Source organism: Nerophis ophidion, linkage group LG21 (assembly GCF_033978795.1).
Source record: "Nerophis ophidion isolate RoL-2023_Sa linkage group LG21, RoL_Noph_v1.0, whole genome shotgun sequence".
NCBI lineage: Eukaryota > Metazoa > Chordata > Actinopteri > Syngnathiformes > Syngnathidae > Nerophis > Nerophis ophidion.
In genome coordinates this window covers 15,768,851-15,784,052 of record NC_084631.1, presented here as the reverse complement: position 1 = coordinate 15,784,052, position 15,202 = coordinate 15,768,851, and the positions used below count along the sequence as shown (strand labels likewise).

Sequence of the window (15,202 nt, the reverse complement as noted above, 5' to 3'; positions counted from 1 at the left end):
CCATCCATCCATCCATTTTCTACAGCTTATCCCTTTCGGGGTGCAAGGGGGTGCTGGAGCCTATCTCAGCTGCACTCGGGCGGTGGGCGGGGACAAGTCGCCATCTAATCGCAGGGGTCTGGGGTTTAATTCCTGAAAAATCTCAAATTAAACATTTGTGTTAATAAAAGTGTGGTTACATATTGGCTCCCCAAATGAAATACCAACTTTTTTGAAAATTTGGTAATGCACAACTCTGGGCTACTTAGTCTAGTAGTATGATTCTCGCTTTGGGTGCGAGAGGTCTCGTAATCCATTCCAGGACAATCCTTCAATAGTGATTTCAAACTCTAAGCTCAATTTTCCAAACTGCATACTGGACTCTGAATCCAGTGATCCAAGTTCAAATCTTCGTGCGACCTCCATTTGACTTCCTTTTTGCAAGCCCTGGAGTTTGTAATTATTTTATTCAATCATGACTTTTTACCTGACTGTTTTAAAGTCATTCCATTTGTAACGTGAGACTTGGTCTTAACGTTTACCTCAATTTTCCAAACAGTAGACACCCAAGGGATCAATGAAAATGTATAAAATCAGGTACAGTCGTACCTATACTCTAATTGTTTTAGGACAGAGCTTGTAACCCTTATGTAACCTATACGTGCTACAAAGCAATGCACTAAATATATTTATGGGGTGTTATGGGCTAGGAACAGAAGACTAGTTTCAACTCCTAGAGAGAGGCTGAGCTTGAATTGTAGTTTGGTTGACACCGTGTATTAGAGAATTAGTGATGGACAGCAGATATATACACACACAATGAGTTGAATGGCCATTCAACATGAAAGTAATTTAAAGAGAAAAACACAAGTACTATATACATATATACAATTCCATTTAACTATTCAGTGTCTCTGGATCTTGTTTAAATCTCAGTTCAGATAGTTGCTCTTGGGGGAAAAAGGATGGCAGTACAGTCCATGTGCTGCAGGTAAAGTGACAATTGTAAAGGGTCGGCTCGAGAGCCTCCTACCAGCCCAGACAGAGCAGGTGGTGAGGTTCCTGGCTGGAATCTTCCAAACTTGATCCTTGGACTTGGTGATTATTTTCCTTAGCTCGACATCAAAAAGAGAAGCCTGGCCAATTCAGCTTCTACAGTCAAATACAGCTTAATGACAAAGAATCTTGCGCTGGAAGTCGGCTCTCGAGCAGAAATGTAATCGATCTCATGTCCTGTCTCCTGGCTACTTCCTGGTACCGGCTTATAAGCACCACCAATTGGACCGCGGCGGTCACGTGACAAGGGCGGAGTGCGCCGAGTTGCCAAAGATTAAGTACAGCAAGAGCATACCAGTTACTTCCGGCTACCGGTATATGCCTAAAGCTGATTGGACTGTGGCGGTCACGTGACTAGGAAGTGCACAAAGAGTAATAGCAAGACAAGAGCCTAATAGACTCCGCAAATGTATTTGACACCTGCTTAAACATTTAGTTATTTTTTGCACGAAAACAGCCATACCTTTAAATTAGTGGTATAAGTAAAACATACTAACCTAGTTTTAGATTGTGTTCCCTTTTAAAATCTCATAGTTCATGAGCATTTATGTTTTAAACGCAATTTTTGGGGCTTGTTGGTCTACTCATAAGATTCTCATTTTGGGTGCGAGACTCCCTGGTTCAATTCTCGAGTATACCTTTTTGTTTATCATGCATTAATTTTTCCATTTGTCAACAGTAAAAAAAAATTTCATTAATGACTTTTGATTTAATTTTAAACTTTAACCTCTATTTTGCTTACGACACACACTTAATGAATCAAATAAAAAATCAGTTGTTTTTCACACATATATGCAGGTTCCATGGTGTAATGGTTAGCACACTGGACTCTGAATCCAGTGATCCAAGATCAAATCTTGGTGGAACCTCCTTATGAGACCTGTTTGACTTACGTTTTGCAAGCTTTGGTGTTTGTAATTCGTTTATTCAATCATGACTTTTTACCTCACACAGACAGTTGTAAAGTTGTTTAATTTGTGACGTGAGACTTGATCTTAAAGTTTACTTAAATGTTCCAAAATGCACACACTCAAGGGATCAATGAAAATCCATAAAGTCAAGTAGAGTGGTACCTCAATTTACGAGCTCTATTTTTTTTAGGACAGAGCTTGTAACCCTTAGTTCCGTTTTGCATGAAAATAGCGATACCTTTAAATTAGTGGTAAAAGTGCTATCTACTAACCCAGTTTGAGATTGTGTTCCCTGTTGAAACCTCACAATTCATGAGATTGTTTGTTGAAACATAATTATTTGGGGCTTGGTGGTCTGGTCGTATGATTCTCGCTTTGGTTGCAAGACAAGCTCTGAACAGTGACTTTAACTCTTAGCTCAATTTTCCAAACTACACACACTCAAGGGATTAATGAAAATGTATAAAATCAAGTACAGTGGTCCCTATACTCTAATTGTTTTAGGACAAAGCTTATAACTCTTAGTTCTTTTTTTGCATCAAAATAGCCGTACCTTTAAATTACTGGTAAAAGTAAAATATACTAACCCAGTTTAAGAAAGTGTTCCCTGTTGAAATCTCACAATGGACCTGTTCGAGGAATCAGTGGTCTTGTTCTCGCCAGACTCTCATTGGACGGGTCAAAGGTCGTCAGGTATAAACACACTGAGAAAATGGTTTCCTTATTATCGAGTGGTGTTGATTTGGAAGATAATGTCTACTTTTAATGTTTTTTGCGATGGAGTGTTGACTCCTTGAAAGCCCATTTGCATCGTTGTGGATTCAATGCATCCCGAAATAAAAAAGATCTTGCTGCGTGGGAAATAGGAGTCCAAGAGGTGAAGGAGGAAAAGCTGAGGACTACCAAAAAGTAAAAGATACTGGTAACTTTTTGCCTGACCCTCTCTTTATTTCTGACGGTTGGGTATAAGAAAATGATGGCATGAAGCTCTGGCCGCCTCCCATGTACTTTGATATAGGCATGTACCTTGGTGTTACACACATAGAATAGAATAGAATAGAATATAATAGAATAGAGTTTTATTGTCATTATTGCAGTGAACAGGTTCAAAGAACAACAAAATTGGAGCAGATCCCCTAAGGTGCATATACAATATGGTAATATAAATAGTAAAAAAAGATAGAAATAAGAGATGTATATATATATATGTATGTATATATATATATATATATATATATATATATAAATATATATATATATATATATATATATATATATATATCCACACAGATACATATATACATACATATGAATATATATACACACACATACATGTAATATTATTGCACATTATAGTCCGAAAAAATAAATAAATGAAAAGACATGACACATGAGGACATAATGGACATATTGTGCTCACTCAGTGCCTGTTTAATGCACTATGGCTTTTGGGTAAAAGCTGTTCTTTAGTCTATTTGTGCCAGCTTTTAGCACCCTATAGCATCTGCCCGAGGGTAGCAGTTCTAGGTGGCCGTGCCCGGGGTGGAATGGGTCTTTCAGGATGCTCTGTGCTTTCCTGAGACAGCGGGAGCTGTACAGGTCAGCCAGGGAGGGGAGGGGGCATCCAATGGTCTTCATGGCGGTCTTTATGACCCTTTGGAGCGCCGTTCTCTCTGCGGCCGTGCAGTTGCCGAACCACACGCAGATGCAGTAGGTCAGGATGGTCTTAATGGAGCACCGGTAGAAGGACACCAGCAGTTCCTGAGAGAGGTGGTTGTTCCTGAGTATTCTCAGGAAGTGCAGTCTCTGGTGTGCCTTCTTGATGGTATCCATGGTGTTGGTGCTCCAGGATAGGTCGTCGGCCAGGTGGACTCCCAGGAAGCGGAAGTTGGAGACCCTCTCCACGCAGTCACCGCTGATGATCAGGGGCAGGATGTCCGTTTTATTCCTCCTGAAGTCTATGATCAGCTCATTGGTCTTGGAGGTGTTCAGGGCCAGGTTGTTGACTGCACCAATCCGACAGCTTCTCCACCTCGTCCCGATATGCAGCCTCATCTCCCTCCGAGATGAGCCCCACTACGGTGGTGTCATCCGCAAATTTGATGGTGGAGTTGCTGGAGTGGGCAGGTGTGCAGTCATTTGTGTAGATGGAGTAGAGAAGGGGGCTCAGCACGCAGCCTTGTGGAGAGCCGGTGCTGAGGTACAGGCTCAATGATATGTGGCGACCCAACTGCACCCTCTTGGGGCAGTTGAATAAGAAGTCCTTAATCCACATGCAGATGGAGTTCGATAGACCCAGGTCTGACAGTTTGGACACCAGTCTCTCAGGTACAATGGTGTTAAATGCCGAACTATAATTCACAAAAAGCAGCCGCATGTAGCTCACCCCCGTTTCCAGGTGACCCAGGGAGGAGTGTAGGGCTGTGGCGATGGCGTCCTCTGTGGACCTGTTGGCTCTGTAGGCAAACTGGTGTGGGTCAAGCTCAGGAGGGAGGACTGAGGTAATATGGGTCCGTACCAGCTTCACGAAGCACTTCATAGCTATAGGTGTCAGTGCAACTGGACGGTAGTCATTCAGGCAGCTGACACAGTTCTTCTTTGGCACTGGGATTATTGTGGAGGTCTTCAGGCATGATATGATGACGGCTTGAGAAAGGGACTGGGTGAAGATCTTTGTAAATACTCCAGCCAGCTGGTCTACACAGTCCCTCAGTACCTGTCCCGGGACCCCATCTGGGGCTGTAGCCTTCTTTGGGTTCACTGCCCTCAGCGTACGTCTCACCTCATGCTCTTCCAGTATAAGGGTGCAGCTGCTATGGGTTTTAGGTGGGGGTGTTGTGACGGCTGCAGGTGTTTTTCTCTCGAATCGGGCGAAGAAGCTGTTTAACTCCCCCGCTCGAGAGGCGTCGCTGTCAGCCGACGGGTTACTGTGTCTGAAGTTGGTCATGTGTTTTACTTTGGCCTAAATTAAATATTTTTAAGCATAAAAATGGCTAAACGACAACTACAAATATCAACACTGCAGTAGGATTGGCCACTAAAAGGAAACCAAACTAGTCAGAACGCACTGTAAGGCTCAGCCTTACAGTGTAAATGTGACTAAAGCGTGTTCATTTATGTCTTGAAGGGTCTCAAATGTTCAAAAATGTATTTAGAAGATCATAGAACAGCTTTTTATGCTTGAGCTATGAACATATTTGATCTATAATGAATGATTCCTATTTCCCGCTTCACCGAAATTAAATTATTTCTGTAACCTTTTTATTGTGTATGAAATTCCGACTGTAACATTGCATTTGTGCTCAAATATTGTTTTATTTTTTTAAGTTTATTTATATTGTGCACGCGAGTAATAACCTGTGATTGATGTCAGCGATACACAAGGGACGATGGTATTATTATTTGTAAATAAAATCAATGAATATGTATGCTTATATACACTATATATATACATACTTATATATATATATATATATATATATATATATATATATATATATATATATATATATATATATATATATATATATATATAGTGTATAGTGCTGTCTAATTATTATATTTTTTTTAAATCAGAATAATCACATTTTACAATGTGTATTTATTATAATCAAGCACATAATACTCACTTCTATTGTATATATTAACCTAAAAAAATATCCCAATTTATGAGCACAAATGCCATTTTATAGTCAGAAAATCATACAGGAAAATGTTTGAATTGCACTTCATTTATTTGTTTTAGGCTTTTATCCAAACGACGATCTGGGTTTATTTTGAAAACATTTTTAACCAGTGAGGACACGAGTTAGAGTCCCTCACTCATCTTTGCTCTGACATATGCATTGACCGTACACAAAAATTCACATTGTAGGAATTTTAAATAATTTATTTGTAAATGATGGTGGAAAATAAGTATTTGGTCAACCATTCAAAGCTCTCACTGATGGAAGGAGGTTTTGGCTCAAAATCTCACGATACATGGCCCCATTCATTCTTTCCTTAACACGGATCAGTTGTCCGGTCCCCTTAGCAGAAAAACAGCCCCAAAGCATGATGACTACAGTAGGTATGGTGCTTTTGGGATGCAACTCAGTATTCTTCCTTCAAACACGACAAGTTGAGTTTGTACCAAAAAGTTCTATTTTTGTTTCATCTGACCACATGACATTCTCCCAATCCTCTGCTGTATCATCAATGTGTCCATTTTGATATAAACTCAACTAGTCGTGTTTGGAGGAAGAAGAATACTGAGTTGCATCCCAAGAACACCATACCTACTGTGAAGTATGGGGGTGGAAACATCATGCTTTGGGGCTGTTTTTCTGCTAAGGGGACAGGACGATTGATCCGTGTTAAGGAAAGAATTAATGGGGCCATGTATCGTGAGATTTTGAGCCAAAACCTCCTTCCATCAGTGAGAGCTTTGAATGGTTGACCAAATACTTATTTTACACCATAATTTACAAATAAATTGTTTAAAATTTTTGCAAATAATCATTTACTTTAGTATTTGATGCCAGCAACACGTGAAAAAGAACTTGGGAAAGGTGGCAATAAATAATGATAAAGTTGAGGAATGCTCATCAAACACTCATTTGGAAAATCCCAAAGGTGTGCAGGCTAATTGGGAACAGGTGGGTGCCATAATTGGGTATAAAAGCGGCTTCCATGAAATGCGAAATAATTCACAAACAAGGATGGGGCGAGGGTCACCAATTTGTAAGCAAATTGTCTAACAGTTTCAGAACAACATTTCTCAACGAGCTATTGCAAGGAATTTAGGGATTTTACCATCTACGGTCCGTAAAATCATCAAACGGTTCAGAGAATCTGGAGAAATCACTGCACGTAAGGAATGATATTACGGACTTGTGACCCTCAGGCAGTACTGCATCAAACACTGACATTTACATGTGTAAAGGATATCACCACATGGGCTCAGGAACACTTTATAAACCACTGTCAGTAACTACAGTTGGTCGCTACATCTGTAAGTGCAAGTTAAAACTCTGCTATGCAAAGCAAAACCCATTTATCAACAACACACAGGAACGCCGCAGGCTTCGCTGGGCCCGAAATCATCTAAGATGGACTGATGCAAAGTGCAAAAGTGTTCTGTGGTCTGACGAGTCCACATTTCAAATTATATTTGGAAACTGTGGATATGGTGTCCTCCGGAACAAAGAGGAAAATAACAATCCCGATTGTTATAGGCGCAAAGTTCAAAAGCCAGCATTTGTGATGGTATGGGGGTGTATTAGTGCCCAAGGCATGGATAATTTACACATATGTGACGGCACCATTAGTGCTGAATGGTCCATACAGGTTTTGGAGCAACATATGTTGTCATCCAAACAACGTTATCATGAACGCCCCTGCTTATTTCAGCAAAACAATGCCAAGCCACGTGTTACAACAGCGTGGCTTGGTAGTAAAAGAGTCCGGGTACTTTCCTGGCCAGCCTCCAGTCCAGACCTGTCTCCCATGGAAAATGAGTGGCGCATTATGAAGCGTAAAATACGACAAGACCGCAGACTGTTGAACAACTTAAGCTGTACATCAAGCAAGCACAATAAAGAATTCCACTTTCAAAGCTTCAACAATTAGTTTACTCAGTTCCCAAATGTTTATTGAGTGTTGTTAAAAGAAAAGGCGATGTAACAAAGTGGTGAACACGCACGCCCTTTCCCAACTACTTTGGCACGTGTTGCAGCCATGAAATTCTAAGTTAATTATTATTTGCAAAAAAAAATAAAAGTTTATTGAGTTTGAACATCAAATGTCTTGTCTTTGTAGTGCATTCAATTGAATATGGGTTGAAAGGGATTTGTAAATCATTGTATTCCGTTTATATTCACATCCAACACAATTTCCCAACTCATATGGAAACGGGGTTTGTATATATAAAAATATCTATTGGTACCGTTCTTTCATCTGAATGCCACCGTACGGCGGTGACTACAGAGCCGAGGCGCATGATGTTCAGTGTGTCAGAACGCACACACAAAGTGCATACAAGCAATAACATCTTAGAGAGGAGGCATGGCTAAAAATGACAATGTGGTGAAGTACAATATGGAGGTATTTGGGTTCAAAACTAACAATAAAGGTGACACTTTAAACAAGGAGGCTGCAAATTCCACTTCAAAACACACCTCGCCAAATGTGGCGATTAGTATTACCACCGTTGCATACCACTTAGGTAAACATTTACATAATAAGCATTGTGATCTCCACAAGGAGTTATAAAGAGCGACAGGTAATAATGTTGTTACATCTGTCCTACTGTTCAGCTCCGGTGCAGACCGTAGTCGAGGAGCACAGAGCAGACGTTCCTTATCGGGTTGATGTTTTTACCCTTCACTTCACCCGGCAATTGGTCTGCTAAGCTCCACTTTCGGGTCAGAATGACAAGGCCGCCGATTTGTGACAATCTGGTTGCTTGATTAATAGTTTTGCAGGACACAACTGGACCTGTTCATCACTGTCCTGCACAGTGCACACGCTAGCTCTCTCTCTTTTTACTCGCCCACTCACTCACTGACGCCACTCAGCCATCACGATGACATTCTCGCAAACTGTACGCTACTCTCATAAGTAAACTAGCTCCTTCTTGTGCACATGTAGATACATAACATGTATGTACATAACATGTAGACACGTAACATGTACGTACGTAACATGTAGATGTATAACATGTACATACATAACATGTAGATACATAACATGCATGTACATAACATGTAGACATGTAACATGTATGTACGTAACATGTAGATGTATAACATGTATGTACATAACATGTACATACGTAATATGTAGATATATAACATGTTCATACATAACATGTAGATTTGCAGACACGCACACAGCTGCTTGGCTTGATGCCAAATATTAGCGGAGTCAAAATGACTGAATTTTCTAACAAATTCCAACAATTTGTGTTTTGTCTTTAACAAATGTGTGTTTTACTGCTATTTGGCTTATCTGTGTACATTTATCCATAGTTTTTTTGTACTTACTGACTAGTTCATACTATTTACTTTTCCTAAAAGCACAGACTAGGAGTGGCAACTATAAATCCTGATGTCAATAAAGCTTATTATAGTCTAATGCAATCATTTTTAATTTTTTCCTATGAGTAAGTGCAGTTTGGAAAATTGACCTAAGAGTTTAAAATCAGGTCAAAAGTTTAAAAAAATGACAAGACTTACGACTGTAGGTACGGGGGAAATTAATGACTTAAAACAGGAATTATAAACACAAGTTATGTCCATGACACACACCCTGAAACAGTATTGTTCCACAAATCTCATGAAAGGTGAGATGTAAATAGGGTACACAATCGAAAATTTAATTTTACTTTTAACCTAAACATGCATAAATGAAACCTGGTTCATTTATTTTCTCAGGCCAAAACAACTTGGTAAATTTATTGACCGGTGTATTTGATTTTTTGTGGTAGAGGGGTTAGTGCGTCTGCCTCACAATACGGAGGTCCTGCAGTCCTGGGTTCAAATCCAGGCTCGGCCCTAGTGTGTGAATGTGAGTGTGAATGTTGTCTGTCTATCTGTGTTGGCCCTGCGATGAGGTGGCGACTTGTCCAGGGTGTACCCCGCCTTCCGCCCGATTGTAGCTGAAATAGGCCCCAGCGCCCCCCGCGACCCCGAAAGGGAATAAGCGGTAGAAAATGGATGGATGGATGATAGATCTTCATTGATCCCTTGAGAGTCTGCTGTTTAGAAGATTGAGGTAAACGTTAAGATGAAGTCTCACGTCACAAATGAAACGACTTTACAACTGTCTGTGTGAGGTAAGAGGTCATCATTGAATAAAGGAATTACTAACACCTGGGCTTGCAAAAAGGAAGTCAAATATGTCAAAAGTCTCACAAGGAGGTTCCACTAAGATTTTAATTTGGATCATTGGATTCAGAGTCCAGTGTGCTAACCATTACACCATGGAACCTGCATGAACATGTGTAAAAAATAAAGTTTAAAGTTTAAAATTAAGTTGAAAGTCATAGATAAAAAGAAATCTCTGGTCAAATGGAAAACACCCTGCTTGATAAACACAATGGCTTGTCCAGGAATTGAACGCTGGACGTCTCACAACCTAAACGAGAATCATACAACTCGACCAACAAGCCCTGAAATAATTATGACCAAAAGCACAAGATCACGGGTACGAGTGGTCGAAATGAGTTTCCACCGCCAGGTGACGGGGCTCTAACTTAGAGATAAGATGAGAAGCTCTGTCATCCGGGAAGAGCTCCAAGCAAAGCTGCTGCTCCTCCACATTGAGAGGAGCCAGATAAGGTGGTTCGGGCATCTGGTCAGGATGCCACCCGAACGCTTCCCTCAGAAGGTGTTAAGGGCACACTCCACTAATAGGAAGATCCGGGGCATGTTTAAAATCACTGTTAAGGGCTTGTCTGGGAATTGAACCCCTGAGTTACCCCAGTAACTAAGGGGGAGGCTGGACTGAACAGTCCAATATTAAAAGTAGGTTGTGATTACAAACCCCAGAGCTTGCAAAATGTGAATGAAATGGAGGACCTAGCTTTCACAAGGAGGACCCACCAAGATTAGAGAATGGATCACTGTGGTTAGAGTCCAGCATGTGAACCATTTCACCATTGAACCTGCAAATGTTATTGCAAAACGAAGAGTTCCAACAAAACACAGGGTTTAATTTGATATAATAGATTTTTATTGATCCATTGAATGTGTGTCCTGAGAAAAATAGAGGTTTTAGTTTAAAATTAAGTCAAAAATCATACATGGAAATAATTTCGACTGTGGACAATTGAAAAACTGATGCCTGACAAATACAAGGGCTTGTCCGGGAATTAAACCCGGGAACTCTCGCACCCGAAGCGAGAACCATACGACTAGACCAACAAGCCACGTAAAGACATTATTCAACTAAAAATCTTACGAATTGTGAGATTTTAACAGGAAAATCATTCTGAAACTGGGTTAGTAAATTACAATGTTGCCACTAATTTAAAGTTATGGCTATTTTCATGCAAAAATAAACTAAGGGTTACAAGCTCTGTCCTAAAACAATTATAGCCAAAATCGTACAACTAGATTAACAAGCTCTGAGCTGTGATTTTGCAAGAATCTCAACAAATGTGATATTTTGATAGGGGACACAATCTGAAACTGGGCTTTAAAGATGGGGGATTGACGTCGATCTCTCGGAGTGAAGTCACTGAGTAGTTAGATAACTCCACGGTGGCAAAGCTCTGGAGGTTGACAAAATTTGTCCAGAAATGCTGAAGGCTCTGGGTGTTGAGGGGCTTTCTTGGTTGACACACCTTTTCAACATTGCCTGGATGTCTGGGACAGCACGGAGGGAGTGGCAGACTCGGAAGGTGGGTCCCCTATTCAAAAATGGGGACCAGAGGGGTGTGTGCTAAGATCAGCCGATCAGCTGCTACTGACAGTCCCTGACACAAGGCTGAAGCTTAGAGGTGACAGAGCTTTTGCTGTTGCTGATCCCAAGCTCTGGAACGACCTACCTCTGAGTGTTAGACAAGCCTCCTCTCTTCCTGTTTTTAAATCTCTCTTAAAAACATACTTTTATTCCTTGGCTTTTAACACTAAGTGATATCCATCCTGCAATGGCACCCCATTATACACCTGCTGTGAACCGGTTTTTATGTTTTATTTATGTTTTATGTTTGTGTTGTGTTGTTTGCTCGGTCCTCGTATTATCTTTTAACCTGCCCCTTGTACAGCACTTCGGCTCCCCCTGTGATAAATTTTAAATGTGCTTTATAAATAAAGTTGATTTGATTTGATTTGATTTACAGTAGTATCACACGACTCAGCCTCTATAGGAAAGTTTACGCCAAGCTACTGGAAAGGATGGTCCGTCCGAAAGTCGAACCTCGGATTTAAGAGAAGCAATGTGGATTCCGTCCTGGTCGTGGAACAACTGACCAGCTCTTTATTCTTTCAAAAATCCTGGAGAAGGCCTGGGAGTATGTCTATCCAGTCTACGTGTGCTTTGTGGATTTGGAGGGCTGCGCTCTGTCACCTATCCTGTTAGTTATTTTTATGGACAAGATTTCTAAGCAGAGTTGTGACCATGGCGGAGAGGGTACTCGTCTCGGGGGGTAAATGTTGCGTCACTGCTGTTTGCAGATGATGTGGTCCTGATGGCACCATCGGTTCGTGACCTTCAGCTGTCACTGGATTGGTTCAGCGGCTGGAAAGAGGATCAGCATCTTCAAATCTGAGGCCATGGTTCTCAGAAGGAAACTGATTGTTTCTGCAGTCGAGGTAGAGAACGTATCTTAGGGTCTTGTTCACGAGGCGAGGGAAGGATGGAGTTGGAAATCCACCGGACAATCGGAACAGCTGATGAAACGAACGCTGAGCCAGAAGGCAAAGCTCTTGGTCTACCGAGCTACAGTATCTACACACCTATGGTCATGAAGTGTGGGTCATGACCGAAAGAATAAGATCGCGGATACAAGCGGCTGAAATGACGTTCCTCAGAAGGGTGGCTGGCATCTCCCTTAGAGATAGGGTGAGAAGTTCAGTCACCCGAGAGAGACTCGGAGTCGAGTCGCTGCTCCTTCGCCTGGAAAGGAGCCGGTTTAGGTGGTTCGGCCATCTTGTGCGGATGCCTCACGAGGGTCTCCTAGGGAGGTACTCGTTGCCAAGGACCAAACGGGGGGATTACATCTCATCTTTGGCGTGGGAACTCTTCGGGTTCCCCCAGGAGGAAGTTGCTAATGTTGCTCTGGAGAGGGAAGTCTGGATAGACCAACAAGCCCCGAAAAATCACATTCCAAAAAAAAATCTCATGAATTGTGAGATGTTAAAAGGGAACATAATCTAGGTTAGTATATTGCACTTTTACCACTAGTTTAAAGGTATGGCTATTTTCATGCAAAAAAGAACTAAAGGTTACAAGCTCTGTCCTAAAACATTTAGAGCTCGTAAACTGAGGTAACACTGTATTTTATTTTATAAATGTTTGATAATCCCTTGAGTGTGCGCAGTTTGATCTAGGCGGCTTGAAATCACTGTTAGGGGCTTGTCTGGGAATTGAACCCAGGACCTCCCGCACCCGAAGCAGGAATCATACCACTAGACCAACAAGCCCAATACAACATGACTTACCAACTTTCCAAAAAGTTTATATTTTATTTGCGGAGACACTGTAACTCCACTTTCATTAGCTCACATTTTGATTCACTTTTTCAGGATTTGAACCCCAGACCCGAGGCAAAAATCATACGACTAGAACGGGGGTCAGCAAACCGCGGCTCTCGAACCGCATGCTGCTCTTTAGTGCTCTTTACTCCCTGGAGCATTTTTTAAAAAAGGACTGAAAAGGGAATAGGATGGGAGGGGGAAATCACTATTTTGTTTTAGTATGTTTTTTGTTTGAGGACAAACATGACACAAACCTTTCCAGTTGTTAGAAAACCCACTGTTTAATACACTATATTGCCAAAAGCATTTGGCCACCCATCCAAATGATCAGAATCAGGTGTCCTAATCACTTGGACCGACTACAGGTGTATAAAATGAAGCACTTAGGCATGGAGACAGTTTCTACATACATTTTTGAAAGAAATGATTTCCAGTGATTTCCAGCGTGGAACTGTCACAGGATGCCACCTAAGCTACAAATCCAGTCGTGAAATTTCCTTACTCCTAAATATTCCAAAGACAACTATCGGCTTTTTTATAAGAAAATTACAGAGTTCGGAAACAACAGCAACTCAGCCACAAAATGGTAGGCTACGTAATCCGACAGCGGATGCTGAAGCACATAGTGCAAAGAGGTCGCCAACTTTCTGCACAGTCAGTTGCTACAAAGCACCAAACTTCATGTGACCTTCTAATTAGTGTTACGGCGCATGCGCAGTCTGCTTATCCCTCCTGCATTTGAGTGTCACAATTCGTCATCTGACTGCTCGCCCGGACACGCTCACGCTGAGCTCAGCATGCCCACGCAGCGACAAGCCTGCACTCAATTGCTAATCTGCACACCTGGTATTGATGAGGGCGAGCTGGATAAAAGACCAGTGGACCCAAGGATCGGCGCGGTATCTTAATAGTTTTCATGGTGTACTTACCCTCCCGTCTCACTTTTCCCCGGATCTCCTTCTGTCCTCTGACTGCCTCCCTCGTTCCTCGACTCCTCGCTCGCCCCTGGACTCCAACGCCTCTCTCTCGCCCCTGATCATCTGCCATGGACTGCCTCGTTCCTTCGCTCTCGTCAACACTTCAGTTAATCTACACACATAATAACACACATTCGCACTTACGTTTAACAGACTCGATTTCCTTAGTTTATTTAGTGGTGTTTTTTGGTATTGTTATATATATACATTGACTTTATATATAATAAATTGTACTTTACTGTCCTCTGGTGTCAGTCTGCCGTCATCTTCCCTAGTCAAAACATAACAATTAGCCTACGTACAGTACGCAGAGAGCTTTATGGAATGGTATTCCTTTGCTGAGCAGCCGCATCTAAGCCATACATCCAAGTCCAATGCAAAGCGTTGGATGCAGTGGTGTAACGCACGTCGCCACCGGACTCTAGAGCAGTGGAAATGCGTTTTCCGGAGTTATGAATCACGCGTTTCCATCTGGCAATCTGATGGACGAGTCTGGGTTTGGAGGTTGCCTGGAGAACGGTGTGAAATTTGGTGGAGGAGAAATTATGGTATGGGGTTGTTTTTCAGGAGTTGGGCTTGTGAAAGGAACTTTGAATACTCTAGGATACCAAAATATTTTGGACAATTCCATGCTCCCGAGTCCCAACCTTGTGGGAACAGATTGGAGCCACGTCACCAACATGGACGAGGTGCAGCTCACTTTTGACATCCCGGTGAACCACAATGTCAAGAAGAAGCTCCCCACAGCCAAAAAGTGACGTTGAAGTCTGCGCGTCTCTCTCGTCGAAAAAGACCTCGAAGGCGGAGTGGGCGGATGATGGTTGCTTAGAATCTCCACTATGGTCACAAAGGCGGCAGAAGGCTGCAGCAAAGATGGGCCCCCAATTGTCTTGGTCTCCATGCCATTGAAACCCTGGCCTTCTATTTGCCAAGGACAGTGTGGTGGCTGTCTGTGCACCAGTCTCCCCACTTTAAAAGATTCCACGAACACACAGGCGTTCTCCTGAAGGCAATCCCACCAACAGGAGGACAGTCATACTCGTTTCAAGTGATTGCCAATGACTTTAACTTTATATAAGACTTTTAAACTCTTTTT

At 41.8% G+C, this 15,202-nt stretch overlaps 2 non-coding genes across 2 annotated transcripts; one reads left to right on the top strand and one right to left on the bottom strand.

The window, feature by feature from the left end:
• The first annotated feature begins 1,832 nt into the window (after positions 1 to 1,832).
• trnaq-cug (transfer RNA glutamine (anticodon CUG)) lies at positions 1,833 to 1,904 on the top strand. The gene has a single exon. It is a non-coding gene; the product is annotated as a tRNA-Gln (tRNA).
• Positions 1,905 to 13,003: 11,099 nt separating this feature from the next.
• Positions 13,004 to 13,075, bottom strand: trnap-cgg (transfer RNA proline (anticodon CGG)). Its single transcript has one exon. It is a non-coding gene; the product is annotated as a tRNA-Pro (tRNA).
• Positions 13,076 to 15,202: the final 2,127 nt, after the last annotated feature.